Genomic DNA, 15,488 nt, shown 5'->3' with positions numbered 1-15,488 from the left:
GGACTTTATCCAGAATGGCCCAGGGCACAGCACATCAGGGCACAGTGCACATCAGGGTAAAAGCACATGAGGGCACAGCACATCAGGGTACATCGCACATCGGGGCACAGCGCACTTCGGGGCAACACAACACAGCACATCAGGGCACAGCACATCAGGGTACATTGCACATCGGGGAACAGCACACATCGGGGCAACACAACACAGCAAGATCAGGGTACAGCACATCAGGGTACATGGGGCACATGAGGGTACATGGGGCACATGAGGGTACATAGGGCACATGGGGCACATCAGGGCACATGCAGGGCACATCAGAGCAGATTCAGGGCATATTCGGGCACATGGGGCACATCAGGGCACATTCAGGGCACATCAGGGCACATCAGGCACATTCAGAGAACATCAGGGCACATGGGGCACATTCAGGGAACATCAGGGCACATGGGGCACATGGGGCACATCAGGGCACATTCAGGGAACATCAGGGTACATTCAGGGCACATCAGGCACATGGGGTACATCAGGGAACATCAGGCACATAGGGTACATCAGGGTATATTCAGGGCACATCAGGGCACATTCAGGGAACATCAGGGCACATGGGTAGGGATGAGCCGAACACCCCCCGGTTCGGTTCGCACCAGAACCCGCGAACGGACCGAAAGTTCGCACGAACGTTAGAACCCCATTGACGTCTATGGGACTCGAACGTTCGAAATCAAAAGTGCTCATTTTAAAGGCTAATTTGCATGGTATTGTCCTAAAAAGGGTTTGGGGACCCGGGTCCTACCCCAGGGGACATGTATCAATGCAAAAAAAACTTTTAAAAACGGCCGTTTTTTCGGGAGCAGTGATTTTAATGATGCTTAAAGTAAAAAAAAAAAAGTGAAATATTCCTTTAAATATCGTACCTGGGGGGTGTCTATAGTATGCCTGTAAAGTGACGCGTGTTTCCCATGTTTAGAACAGTCCCTGCACCAAATGTCATTTTTAAAGGAAAAAATCTCATTTAAAACTGCTTGCGGGTTTAATGTCATGTCGGGTCATGGCAATATGGATGAAAATCAGTGAGACAAACGGCATGGGTACCCCCCAGTCCATTACCAGTCCCTTTGGGTCTTGTATGGATATTAAGGGGAACCCCGCACCCAAATTAAAATAAGGAAAGGTGTGGGGCCACCAGGCCCTATATACTCTGAACAGCAGTATACAGGCGGTGCAAACAAGACAGGGACTGTAGGTTTGTTGTTAAGTAGAATCTGTTTGTAATTTTGAACATTTTTAACGTGTTTAGCTCCAGCCAAAAAATCTTTTCTAAGCTTTTTGGAAAACATAGGGAAGGGTTATCACCCCTGTGACATTTGTTTTGCTGTCTTTCCTCCTCTTCAGAAGATTTCACCTCACTTTTTTGTCCCAATGAAAAATGTTTTTTGAAAATTTGGGTTTTTTTGTGGAACAAGGATTGGAAAGCATCAGTGGAAAGGAGAACTTGTTTTCCCATATTAACTCTTACAGGAGAGAATTTCCCTTCCTAGGGGTAGATTTCATCTCACTTCCTGTTGTCTCCTTCCGTTTGCAAGTAGGAGTCGTTTGTAAGTTAGATGTTTGAAAGTAGGGTCCTGCCCTATATACTCAGCAGAAATTTGGGCCTTAGGTGTTGCTGTGGCCACAACACTGTAAGCCCTCACAGGGCCCTGCTGTGAAATATTAGATCAAGAATTGTAATTACATGCCCCTGTTGAACAGGAGCTGAAAAATTAGGCCTTAGGCACTGGTGCTGGTGCCACAACACTGCAACCCCTCACAGACACTCTAGTTGGAACGCAGGAACGAGCCCTGCTGCAAATTATTGCTTCAAAAATTGTAATTACACGCCCCTGTTAGACAGGGGCAGAAAAATTGGGCCTTAGGCACTGGTGCTGGTGCCACAACACTGCAACCCCTCACAGACACTCTAGTTGGAATGCAGGAACGAGCCCTGCTGCAAAGTATTACATCAAAAATTGTAATTACACGCCCCTGTTAAACAGGGGCTGAAAAATTGTGCCTTAGGCACTGGTGGTGGCGCCCAGAACCAAAAATGTTCTTACAAGCTATCAGCGTGATGATTGAGGAGGAAGAGGATAATTACTCAGGGATAGTCACTCAGCATCAGCATAGGCAGTCTTTGAAGGGATCTGAGATTTCAAAAAAAATTATTCGGTTACATCAGCATCAGGTGCTTGGTAGCTGGTGGTGATCCAAGACTCATTCATTTTTATGAAGGTCAGCCGATCGACCGAGTCGGTGGACAGACGCACCCTGTGATCGGTTACCACGCCTCCAGCAGCACTGAATGTGCGTTCCGAAAGAACGCTGGATGCAGGACAGGCCAGTAGCTCAATTGCATACTGTGCAAGCTCTGGCCAGTGATCCATCCTCAAGACCCAGTAACCCAGAGGATTTTCGGTGGGAAAGGTGTCCAAGTCTGATCTTGCCCCTAGGTATTCCTGCACCATGTAAAACAGACGCTGGCGATGGTTGCTGGAACCGATCATACCTTGGGGCTGCGGACCAAAAAATTGTCTGAACGCATCGGTCAGACGGCCACCTTCTCCACCGCTCCTTCTTTGACTGACCGAAGCCTCAGCAACACGTTGTCCAGAAACAGGAGTTTGTAACCTCCCAGTCTCTGGGAACGCGTTGCACAGACCTTTCTGCAAGGCCTCCCGAAGATGTTTCATCCTCTGCTCCCTCTGCGATGGCAAGATAAGGTCCGCAACCTTACCCTTGTAACGTGGATCAAGGAGGGTTGCCAGCCAGTATTGGTCCTTCTCCTTGATACCACGAATACGAGGATCCTTACGCAGGCTTTGCAGGATCAGGGAGGCCATGCAGCGTAGGTTTGCTGAGGCATTCGGTCCGGAGTCCTCTGGGTCACTAAGAACGACATGGTCCGCAGCCACCTCCTCCCAGCCACGTACAAGTCCATGTGTTTCTTGGGACTGATCCCTTAAAGACTGCTGCTGATGCTGAGTGCCAGGCTCCACCTCCATACTGACACAATCTTCCTCCTCCTCCTCTTCCTCCTCGTCCTCTTCCTGTGTGATCGGCGGGCACGCAGGAACACTGTCTGGATAAAGGGGGCCTTGAGAGCTAAGGAAGTCCTCCTCTTCCTGCCTCTGTTCTGCCTCAAGTGCCCTGTCCATTATTCCACGCAGCGTGTGCTCCAACAGGTGGACAAGGGGGACAGTGTCACTGATGCATGCACTGTCACTGCTCACCATCCTCGTGGCCTCCTCGAATGGTGACAGGACAGTGCATGCATCCCTGATCATGGCCCACTGGCGTGGGGAAAAAAAACCAAGCTCCCCTGACCCTGTCCTGGTGCCATAGTCGCACAGGTACTCATTGATGGCCCTCTGCTGCGTGTGCAGCCGCTGCAGCATGGCCAACGTTGAGTTCCACCTGGTGGGCATGTCACAGATTAGGCGGTTCTTGGGCAGGTTAAACTCCTTTTGGAGGTCCGTCAGCCGAGCACTGGCATTATATGACCGGCGGAAATGCACACAGACTTTCCTGGCCTGCCTCAGGACATCCTGTAAGCCCGGGTACCTGCCCAAGAACCGCTGCACCACCAAGTTAAGGACGTGAGCCAAACAGGGCACATGGGTCATTTGTCCCTGTCGGAGGGCAGAGAGGAGGTTGGTGCCATTGTCGCAAACCACCATTCCTGCCTTAAGTTGGCGTGGCGTCAACCACCTCTGAACCTGCCCCTGCAGAGCTGACAGAACCTCTGCCCCAGTGTGGCTCCTGTCCCCCAAGCACACCAGCTCAAGCACCGCATGGCATCTTTTGGCCTGCGTACTTGCGTAGCCCCTTGAACGCCTACGGAGCACCGCTGGTTCCGAGGAAGAGGCCATGGAGGAAGAAGAAGAGGAGGGGGTGGAGGAGAGAGGTGTGTCACAATCAGCATTTTGGAGGCGTGGTGGCGGAACAACCTCCAACACTACTGCACCTTGTCCTGCATCCTTCCCAGCTGCCAGCAGAGTCACCCAATGCGCCGTGAAACTTAGGTAACGTCCCTGTCCATGCCTGCTGGACCATGAGTCAGCGGTAATATGCACCTTACCGCTGACCGCCCTGTCCAGCGAGGCATGGACATTGCCTTCCACATGCTGGTAGAGAGCCGGAATCGCCTTCCGTGAGAAAAAGTGGCGTTTGGGTACCTGCCACTGAGGAACCGCACATTCCACAAACTCACGGAAGGGGGCAGAGTCTACCAACTGAAAAGGCAGCAGTTGAAGTGCTAGCAATTTTGCCAAGCTAGCATTCAACCGCTGGGCATGTGGATGGCTGGGAGCAAACTTCTTTCGGCGGTGCAGCAGCTGGGGCAGGGAAATTTGCCTGGTACAATCTGACGTCGGTGTACCAAAAGCAGATTGCCCACAAGTACTTGGCTGTGACACACCTAATTCTACACCTTCATTCCTCTCACTGCAGGTCTCAGAGAGGACTGAAGGTCTAGTGGGGTTGGAAATCTCAGCTGATGAGGAGCAAGGAGAGATCCTCTTTGTTCTTTGGTGTGGGTCTTTTAGATACGCTTGCCAACGAACTGCATGGCAGGTCAACATATGTCTGGTCAAGCATGTGGTACCCAAGCGGGAGATATTTTGGCCACGCGAGATACGCTTGAGACATATGTTGCAAATAGCAGCGGTGCGATCTGATGCACTCGTCTCAAAAAAGGCCCACACCAAAGAACTTTTTGAATAACGCGCAGAGACTGCAGCGCCCTGCACATGTGGAGCTTTGGGGTGTGATGCAGTCAATGTGCTGCCCTTAGGCTGGCCCCTGGAGGGCATCCTGCCTCGTTGGTGATGTGCTGCCGCCTCCTCCTCCTCCTCCTCCTCCTCCTCCTCCTCTCTCCTATCAGGCACCCACGTTGAGTCAGTGACCTCATCATCCCCTCCCTCCTCATCACTGGAGCAAACCTGGCAGTATGCTGCAGCAGGGGGAGCATGACTGCCAGATTGCTGTCCTTCTTGGGCACCCCCTCTGTCCGCGCTCATGTTACTGCCTTCATCGAGCTCAGTATCGTCATCAGAGCCTTCCAAACGCTGGGCATCCTCCTGGAGCATGTACCCAACACTGTGGTCAAACAGTTCGAGGGAATCCTCATGAGGACATGGTGGAGCTAGGGAAGGAGTCACTGATGACATTGAGCTGAGGGAAGAGGCCGCTGCTTTGCCAGACAAAGCACCCTGGGCATGGGTGAGAGAGGATGAGGAGGATGAGGACGGCTTGGTCATCCACTCGACCAAGTCTTCCGCATGTTGCGGCTCAACATGGCCAGCTGCCGAAAAAAAGGCCAAGCGTGTCCCATGGCCACGTGCTGATGAGGATGCACCGTCTCCACGACCAGCACTAGACACAGAGCCTGCTTGCCCTCTCTTATTGGCTTGTGACTGTCTGCCTCTCCTTCTTGGCCTTCCAGACATACTAATGGCCTGTAGCTGCACTAAGCTGGGATAGAACACCTGTAATTTTCTTCAAGTAGCTTTATATACTGTAACCAGACAAGCCTGCCTGTCAGTAGGAAGATAACAGGAACGGATCTAGCTGAACACTGTGAGCAGGACGCACTGTACTAAATGTAAATAGTCTAGCTGCCTGACCGTGGTACTAATAGGATCAAATAGAACACCTGTAATTTTCTTCAGGTAGCTTTATATACTGTAACCAGACAAGCCTGCCTGTCAGTAGGAAGATAACAGGAACGGATCTAGCTGAACACTGTGAGCAGGACGCACTGTACTAAATGTAAATAGTCTAGCTGCCTGACCGTGGTACTAATAGGATCAAATAGAACACCTGTAATTTTCTTCAGGTAGCTTTATATACTGTAACCAGACAAGCCTGCCTGTCAGTAGGAAGATAACAGGAACGGATCTAGCTGTACACTGTGAGCAGGACGCACTGTACTAAATGTAAATAGTCTAGCTGCCTGACCGTGGTACTAATAGGATCAAATAGAACACCTGTAATTTTCTTCAGGTAGCTTTATATACTGTAACCAGACAAGCCTGCCTGTCAGTAGGAAGATAACAGGAACGGATCTAGCTGAACACTGTGAGCAGGACACACTGTACTAAATGTAAATAGTCTAGCTGCCTGACCGTGGTACTAATAGGATCAAATAGAACACCTGTAATTTTCTTCAGGTAGCTTTATATACTGTAACCAGACAAGCCTGCCGGTCAGTAGGAATTTAACAGGAACGGATCTAGCTGAACACTGTGAGCAGGACGCACTGCACTAAATGTAAATAGCAGGAACGGATCTAGCTGTACACTGTGAGCAGGACGCACTGCACTAAATGTAAATAGTCTAGAAGATAACAGGAACGGATCTAGCTGAACACTGTGAGCAGGACGCACTGCATTAAATGTAAATAGTCTAGATAGAAGATAACAGGAACGGATCTAGCTAAACTGAATACAGTGTATATATATATATGCAACACCTGGGATGCATATATATACACAATACACTGTAAGTGCAGCTAACTGACTGACTGTTCTGCCTAATCTATCTAACTCAAATCAAATGACACTGTCTCTCTCTCTCTCTATCTCTCAGCACACCGCACACCGGAACACACACTACACAGGGCCGCCGTGCAGGCGGCCTTATATAGTGTGGGGTGTGTACTAAATGCCCTGAGCCGTAATTGGCCAAAGCCACCCTGGCTTTGGCCAATTACAGCTCTCTCTACTGACAGCGCTGTGATTGGCCAAGCATGCGGGTCATAGTGCATGCTTGGCCAATCATCAGCCAGCAATGCACTGCGATGCCGCAGTGAATTATGGGCCGTGACGCGCCACACGAATTTAGCGCGAACGGCCCATAACGTTCGCAATTCGGCGAACGATCGAACAGCCGATGTTCGAGTCGAACATGGGTTCGACTCGAACACGAAGCTCATCCCTACACATGGGGCACATCAGGCACATGGGGTACATCAGGGCACATTCAGGGAACATCAGGGAACAACAGGGCACATGAGGGCACATTCAGGGCACATGGGGTACATTCAGGGCACATGGGGTACAATCAGGGCACATTCAGGGAACATCAGGGCACATTCAGGGAACATCAGGGCACATTCAGGGCACATGGGGTACATTCAGGGCACATGGGGTACAATCAGGGCACATCAGGGCACAGCGTTTACTTGTTGTTTTCTTCACATGCAGAGTAGCACAGGCAGCCTCTGTAGTAAGTTCTTTCTCATGTCACGCTGCTGCTGCTCCCCCCGGCGGCCCCTCCTCCTCCTCTTTTCTTGTCCATCTCCATTTGCTTGTGACATCGCCCTGGCTCCGCCTCCTCCTATGTCCCCGGGCCGCCTCCGCCCTCCGTCCGTGAGTGACGTCACGGTGCCGGGACAAAGAGGCCGCCCAAATGGCTATATTGATAGCTGTTAGGGGGAGTGCCTGGGGGAGTGTCAATGCCTGTTCTTTTGTGACGCCGGCGGCCAGCCCGCCCGCCCGCCGAGTGCTGGAGCGGAGCCGCTCGGCGACGCTCGGACAGAGAGAGACAGTGACACAGTCAGAGAGAGAGTCATTGGTGTAGTGGCCCGCTGCCAATCGGCCCACCGGGAATCTCCCGGTAGTCCCGATGGCCAGCACAGGCCTGGGGCTGACTAATTGGCTTCAAGTTACACCTGAGCGCAGGGAGTGTTGTCTGCCCCCTACTGCCAGGATCCATCCGCTGGTGGACATCAGTACTGCAGCCAAAAGATGACAGGACACCAGCAGGGAAATATTCTCCTGACAGTTCAACACTGCCAGGAGACACCTGCTGGTGGACCCCAGTACTGCATGCCAAATAATATAACTTACCAGCGAATGGACCCTTTCCTGACAGTACCCCTCCCTAAAGGAGCGGCCTCCGGACGCTCCAACTGGTCTTAATTGTCCATGGTCTATGGCATCAGGCAGAATGGTGGAGGAAGGTATGTCAGGCTGGTCATCAGGCACATCTGGGCAGACGGCTGGCATGTCAGAGTCATTAAGCTGGGCAGCAGACGACAGGAACCACTCAAGCTGGGCAGCAGACGACAGGAACCACTTGAGCTGGGCAGCAGACGACAGGAACCACTTGAGCTGGGCAGCAGACGACAGGAACCACTTGAGCTGGGCAGCAGACGACAGGAACCACTTGAGCTGGGCAGCAGACAGGAACCACTTGAGCTGGGCAGCAGACAGGAACCACTGGAGCTGGGCAGCAGACAGGAACCACTGGAGCTGGGCAGCAGACAGGAACCACTGGAGCTGGGCAGCAGACAGGAACCACTGGAGCTGGGCAGCAGACAGGAACCACTGGAGCTGGGCAGCAGACAGGAACCACTGGAGCTGGGCAGCAGACAGGAACCACTGGAGCTGGGCAGCAGACAGGAACCACTGGAGCTGGGCAGCAGACAGGAACCACTGGAGCTGGGCAGCAGACAGGAACCACTGGAGCTGGGCAGCAGACAGGAACCACTTGAGCTGGGCAGCAGACAGGAACCACTTGAGCTGGGCAGCAGACAGGAACCACTTGAGCTGGGCAGCAGACAGGAACCACTTGAGCTGGGCAGCAGACGGGAACCACTGGAGCTGGGCAGCAGACGGGAACCACTGGAGCTGGGCAGCAGACGGGAACCACTGGAGCTGGGCAGCAGACGGGAACCACTGGAGCTGGGCAGCAGACGGGAACCACTGGAGCTGGGCAGCAGACGGGAACCACTGGAGCTGGGCAGCAGACAGGAACCACTGGAGCTGGGCAGCAGACACCCGGACATCAGGCTGGAGGGCAGACACCCGGACATCAGGCTGGAGGGCCGACACCCGGACATCAGGCTGGAGGGCCGACACCCGGACATCAGGCTGGAGGGCAGACACCCGGACATCAGGCTGGAGGGCAGACACCCGGACATCAGGCTGGAGGGCAGACACCCGGACATCAGGCTGGAGGGCAGACACCCGGACATCAGGCTGGAGGGCAGACACCCGGACATCAGGCTGGAGGGCAGACACCCGGACATCAGGCTGGAGGGCAGACACCCGGACATCAGGCTGGAGGGCAGACACCCGGACATCAGGCTGGAGGGCAGACACCCGGACATCAGGCTGGAGGGCAGACACCCGGACATCAGGCTGGAGGGCAGACACCCGGACATCAGGCTGGAGGGCAGACACCCGGACATCAGGCTGGAGGGCAGACACCCGAACATCAGGCTGGAGGGCAGACAACCGGACATCAGGCTGGAGGGCAGACACCCGGACATCAGGCTGGAGGGCAGACACCCGGACATCAGGCTGGAGGGCAGACACCCGGACATCAGGCTGGAAAGCTGGAACATCAGACTGGAAAGCTGGAACGTCAGACTGGAAAGCTGGAACGTCAGACTGGAAAGCTGGAACGTCAGACTGGAAAGCTGGAACGTCAGACTGGAAAGCTGGAACGTCAGACTGGAAAGCTGGAACGTCAGACTGCAAAGCTGGAACGTCAGACTGGAAAGCTGGAACGTCAGACTGCAAAGCTTGAACATCAGACTGCAAAGCTTGAACATCAGGCTGGAAGGCTGGAACAGCAGACTGGAAGGCTGGGACATCAGACTGGACGGCTGGAACATCAGACTGGACGGCTGGAACATCAGACTGGACGGCTGGAACATCAGACTGGACGGCTGGAACATCAGACTGCAAAGCTGGAACATCAGACTGCAAGGCTAGAACATCAGACTGCAAAGCTGGAACATCAGACTGCAAAGCTTGAACTTCAGACTGCAAAGCTTGAACTTCAGACTGCAAAGCTTGAACTTCAGACTGCAAGGCTGGAACATCAGACTGCAAGGCTGGAACATCAGACTGCAAGGCTGGAACATCAGACTGCAAAGCTGGAACATCAGGCTGGAAGGCTGGAACAGCAGACTGGAAGGCTGGAACAGCAGACTGCAAAGCTGGAACAGCAGACTGGAAGGCTGGAACAGCAGACTGCAAAGCTGGAACAGCAGACTGCAAGGCTGGAACAGCAGACTGGAAGGCTGGAACAGCAGACTGGAAGGCTGGAACAGCAGACTGCAAAGCTTGAACTTCAGACTGCAAAGCCTGAACTTCAGACTGCAAAGCTTGAACTTCAGACTGCAAAGCCGGAACATCAGACTGCAAAGCCGGAACATCAGACTGCAAAGCCGGAACATCAGACTGCAAAGCCGGAACATCAGACTGCAAAGCCGGAACATCAGACTGCAAAGCCGGAACATCAGACTGCAAAGCTGGAACATCAGACTGCAAAGCTGGAACATCAGTCTGGAAGGCTGGAACATCAGACTGGAAGGCTGGAACATCAGACTGGAAGGCTGGAACATCAGACTGGCAAGCTGGAACGTCAGACTGGCAAGCTGGAACGTCAGACTGGCAAGCTGGAACGTCAGACTGCAAAGCTGGAACATCAGACTGCAAAGCTGGAACATCAGACTGCAAAGCTGGAACATCAGACTGGAAGGCTGGAACATCAGACTGGAAGGCTGGAACATCAGACTGGCGAGCTGGAACGTCAGACTGCAAAGCTGGAACAGGTTGGGTTACTGGCAAGATGGTGTGGGTCGGGAAGAATTTTTGCTTCTTCTTTGGTTTAGCCCGTGCAGTTTTGTATGTAGGTGCAGGGCTGTAAGCAAAGAAAGTAGCTGGATCGAAGGAAGACCAAGGAACTGTAGCTAGAGAGGGGTTTTGTGGGACTGTTACAGGTGGAGGAGGAGAGACAGGTGAATTGAAAGCAGGATAGGTGTGACACTTGGAGACTGGGTGGTAGTATTTGGTAGGGAACTGATTAAACTGGGTTGTAGCTGAGGTTGCCATAGGTGACGGGGAGATAGATCTTTTGGAAGGCAGATGATTAATGGCAGGGCTGGAATGTTGTGGCTTAGCTAAAGACAGGAGATCTGACCATGCCTGCAGCAAAGGTTGAACAAACGCTGATTTACATACAGCCTGACTAACCAGAGATTGTACTGAATAAATGCAATCGGACAACACCTGCTGGGAACAAGCGGAATAATGTTCATCAAAGTAAGCCGGATCATCCTCTAACAACCATACCAGGGATTCCACCTGGTCACAACTGAAAGGAGGGGAGTAATCGTCACTACCTTCGGGAATGCATGACAAGGCTGACTTTATACATAATTGAATCAAAGGCTGAACATCCTCAAATAACGCATGACCTTGATCTACAAATAAATGGGCTGTTTGTATCGTTTCCAGCAGTTGGTCACGGGTCCAATCTTTAAGAGTCTGACAACAATATTCATTATCCTCTGCCGCCAGCAGAGAATAATAGACAATTTCATCAAAGTCCATTTTGCGCGCCCACCGTAACAGGACGGTTTCTCAGTGCAGCCACGTCTGGTCAGGGATGGCCTTGGTATACTGTCAGGAGACTAGTAGACCAGACTGTGTGGACTGCACAGAGGAGACCAGAAACACATGTAAGTGAAATGGTGTTTATTAACAAGTGATAAGTGACAGGAACAAACAGTGCAAAAACCCACACAACAACCCACTACAAACAACAATATATATATATAAGTAAAGGGAGATACCGTAATCGTAAACAAGCCAAGCCAAGGTCATACACAGGGAAGTCAGCAGAAGGGTAAGGACGGGAACCTGAACAGGACAAGGAGAGGATGGATGGATGGGGTTCAGGGCAGGGATCCAAGGGAGCCAGGAACAGAAGGGACAGGACTGGGAAGGCCTCAGGATAGGGATTGGGTCAGATCAGGACAAGGCAGATAGCAGGCTCAAGGTTAAACAGGCAGCAAGGTCAGAACGCAGGGAGAGAGAAAGATACCAAGGCGAGCAAGTGAGGGCTCGCCGGGTATTTATAGGGCTGACTAATTGGCTTCAAGTTACACCTGAGCGCAGGGAGTGTTGTCTGCCCCCTACTGCCAGGATCCATCCGCTGGTGGACATCAGTACTGCAGCCAAAAGATGACAGGACACCAGCAGGGAAATATTCTCCTGACAGTTCAACACTGCCAGGAGACACCTGCTGGTGGACCCCAGTACTGCATGCCAAATAATATAACTTACCAGCGAATGGACCCTTTCCTGACAAATAGTTAATACAGAGTTTAAACATACCCAATTAAGGAATAATTCCATTTTTAATCCCAAATCTAAAAATAATGAAAGTTTAGAAGTTTAAAAAAAAAAATGGTGGTGGAAGATGTAAAGAATTTAAAGGTGAAGAAATTCAGAAAAGAGAAAATATGGAAAACAATAAGCCCAGTTTCACACATGTGCGGTGCGAATTGAAGCTCAGGTTTCACTGGGGAGATAAAAATCTCCTGTTCAAAGGTTCATCTGCGTTTTAGCTCAGGATCAGTGAGCAGGGAGAGGGGGAGGGAGGGGGGGGGGGGGTGTAGTGAGGAGAAGGTGAAAATCCTTGTTCAGAACGCAATGCATCTGCAAAGCAGATGCGTTCCCATAGAAGATAATTTTTTTTGCAATGCGCAGTGCGAATGCAACGCACATATGTGAACCAGATGCATTCATATGAATGTATTTTAAAATGTCCTGCGAATTAGATGCAGTGTAAGTTGCATCTAATTCGCATAGGTGTGAACCCGGGCTAAAGGAAATAGAGAAAAAGAAGGAAGTGATCATCCGCTTGGCGGATAAAGGAGGGGGGTTGGTTATCATTAGAAAAACAGACTATGAAGAAGAGATAAAATAGTTGCTAAGTGCCGCTGATACATACAAAAAACTCAAGGGCAACCCGAAAGGGGAAGAAGAAAGAAGAGAAGAAACTGAAAGCATTTGTACAAAAAGGAAAACATAAGGGGATTCTATCTAAGAAAGAAGCAAAATTTCTAGTTCCAGAAGCGGCTAAAACCCCAATTATTTATTATGTCCTTAAGATTCATAAAAACCAAGAAAAAACACCGGGCAGACCCATAATAAGTGGCATAGACTCCCTATTCTCCAGGCTAGGGGAATACTTAGACACTTTTCTACAGCCACTTGTACCAGGGGGTAAATCCTATCTGAAGGATAGCAAACAACCAGTCCTGGAGTTGAAAAACATGGAGATAACAGATGAGGATTTTTTAGTAACAATCAATGTCAACTCACTCTATATCAACATTATACAAGAGGATGGTATTAGCAGTGTAGAATGGGCTCTGCAGACCCAAACACAGCTAAAACAAGCCCAGATCAACTATATTTTAGAAGGCTTAAGGATGGCAATGAGCCAAAACTTCTTTTGGTGCAAGGGAGAATATTACACGCAAACTAAGGGAGTAGCTATGGGGGCCAAATATGCCCCCAGCGTCGCAAACCTGTTTCTTAATAGATGGGAGGAGGAACAAATTTATGGTGTGAGAAGAGAAAATCTAAAATTGTACAAACGGTACATTGATGACATCATTATTATATGGAGAGGCACAGAAAATGATTTGAAGAGTTTCCTTGCAGAAATAAATCACAATATTTATGGCATTACGTTCACAGGAGTATGGGACAAACAAAGCATTGATTATCTGGACCTCCAAATTTTTAAGGCAGGAAGGGAATTACACACCAGAACTTTTTTCAAGAAGACCGATCGCAACGGATACATTCCCACTAATAGCTGTCATCACCCCAAATGGGTAGGAAATGTACCAAAAGGCCAACTTATGCGCATCCGACGCAATTGCAGTATCCTCAAAGACTATGATTACCAGGCCAATATACTCATTGAGAGGTTCTTGGAAAAGGGATATAAAAAGAAGAACCTGGAATCCCTAAAGAATCAAATCAGAGCAATGGACAGAAATAACATGATAGAGCAGAAGAAGAATGAAAAAATAATCGGTACAACGAGATGGCCTTCCTCACAGGTTTCAGCCGACAGCATAAATTAGTAGAAAAGGTTCTTAAAAAACACTGGCCTGTTCTACAGTCGGACAACATTTTAAGAAACTTACTTCCAAATAAACCCTCTTTCATTTACAGAAGAGCTCCTGCTCTAAGAAATAGGTTGGTGCACAATGCACTAGATCCCCCTAAACAAATCAAGATTTACAAAGATCTAAATGGATTTTTTAAATGTGGAAAGTGTCTTCCCTGCAGAAAAAACAAGAAAACAGAACGAAAGAAGGTGGCTTTTAGATCTCTTACTACAGGGAAAGAATACAAAATAAAGGAGTTAATAACGTGCACCAACACACATGTCACATATGCCCTTGCCACAAGCAATATGTGGGCAGAACTACCAGACCCTTATTCGTTAGAATTAGGAAACACATAAACAATATCAAAACGGGCTTTACAAAGCATGGTGTTTCCAGACACTTTAAAGAGTGCCACAATGAGGACCCATCTGGTCTCATTTTTTATGGTATAGACAAGATAAAGGGACATTGGAGAGGAGATAATAAAAGAATAAAAAGCTCCCAAAAAGAGACCAGGTGGATCTTTACTTTAGACACCCTTCAGCCTAAAGGCCTGAAGATTGACATAGATTTAAACTGCTTCCTCACCAATTTCTAGGTTTATCTCCTTTTGTCGAAGTTTTTACTATAAAGGGTTCCCCCATCAACTATGGTCTTCATCATATGTTTTTAAAGCATTTCTGTATGCATGTGATACATCTGACATACATTTCTCAGGAATTTTAGCTATTTGCGGCTTTATGCGATTTACGGCGTTTTTTGCAATTTTTGGCTTTTTTGCACTTTTGCTGCAATTACACCCCCTTCTTTTTTCCTATTTCTCATGACCTATTGATGTTACTACACTATACATCACTTCCACCTTCACTCTAAGATGCCACTAGTATAACACCATTGCACAATTTTTTGTATGATGAAGGCTATTTTTGAATGATTAGTTTAAGTGGTTAATTGCGCTGATATTATCCTCTTGTTACTACATCAAAGTGAATACTTAAATCAGTGATTGGCTAAAGCAATCCTCCTAATTAATAATATACCATATATAAACACCTCAAAGTGATCTGAGAAATCTTAAAAAACACTGGGAATGAATACAGTTATCAAAACTAAAATTTCCCCACCATCATAAACGTGAATAAATAAATAGATAAATGAATTGGGACTGTTACCATAAAGTGCTCAAAATTGCATCTGCTGAGTTACATAAAATTATGAATATATTTAGTGCCAATTTTGCTGAAAAAAATCTATCATAAACTTGGATCAATATATAAATAAATAAATAAGTGACTGAATAGGTTAAAAAAATCATCAGCATATAGTGCTCAAAATCCATCTAGTGTTTTGTGCATATAATGAGTTCATTCAGTGGCGGTTTCAATGTAACAAAATGTAAATCAATAAATAGTGTAGAGAAAAGTTTTACTGTCACTCCTTCGCTCGTTTCATTTTAATCCGCTATTCCGCTCATATCCAGGACATATCCTCTTTCCATTTTTGGTTGATGGATTGA

Source organism: Aquarana catesbeiana, linkage group LG09, assembly GCF_042186555.1.
Source record: "Aquarana catesbeiana isolate 2022-GZ linkage group LG09, ASM4218655v1, whole genome shotgun sequence".
NCBI lineage: Eukaryota > Metazoa > Chordata > Amphibia > Anura > Ranidae > Aquarana > Aquarana catesbeiana.
This window is presented reverse-complemented; position numbering follows the sequence as displayed.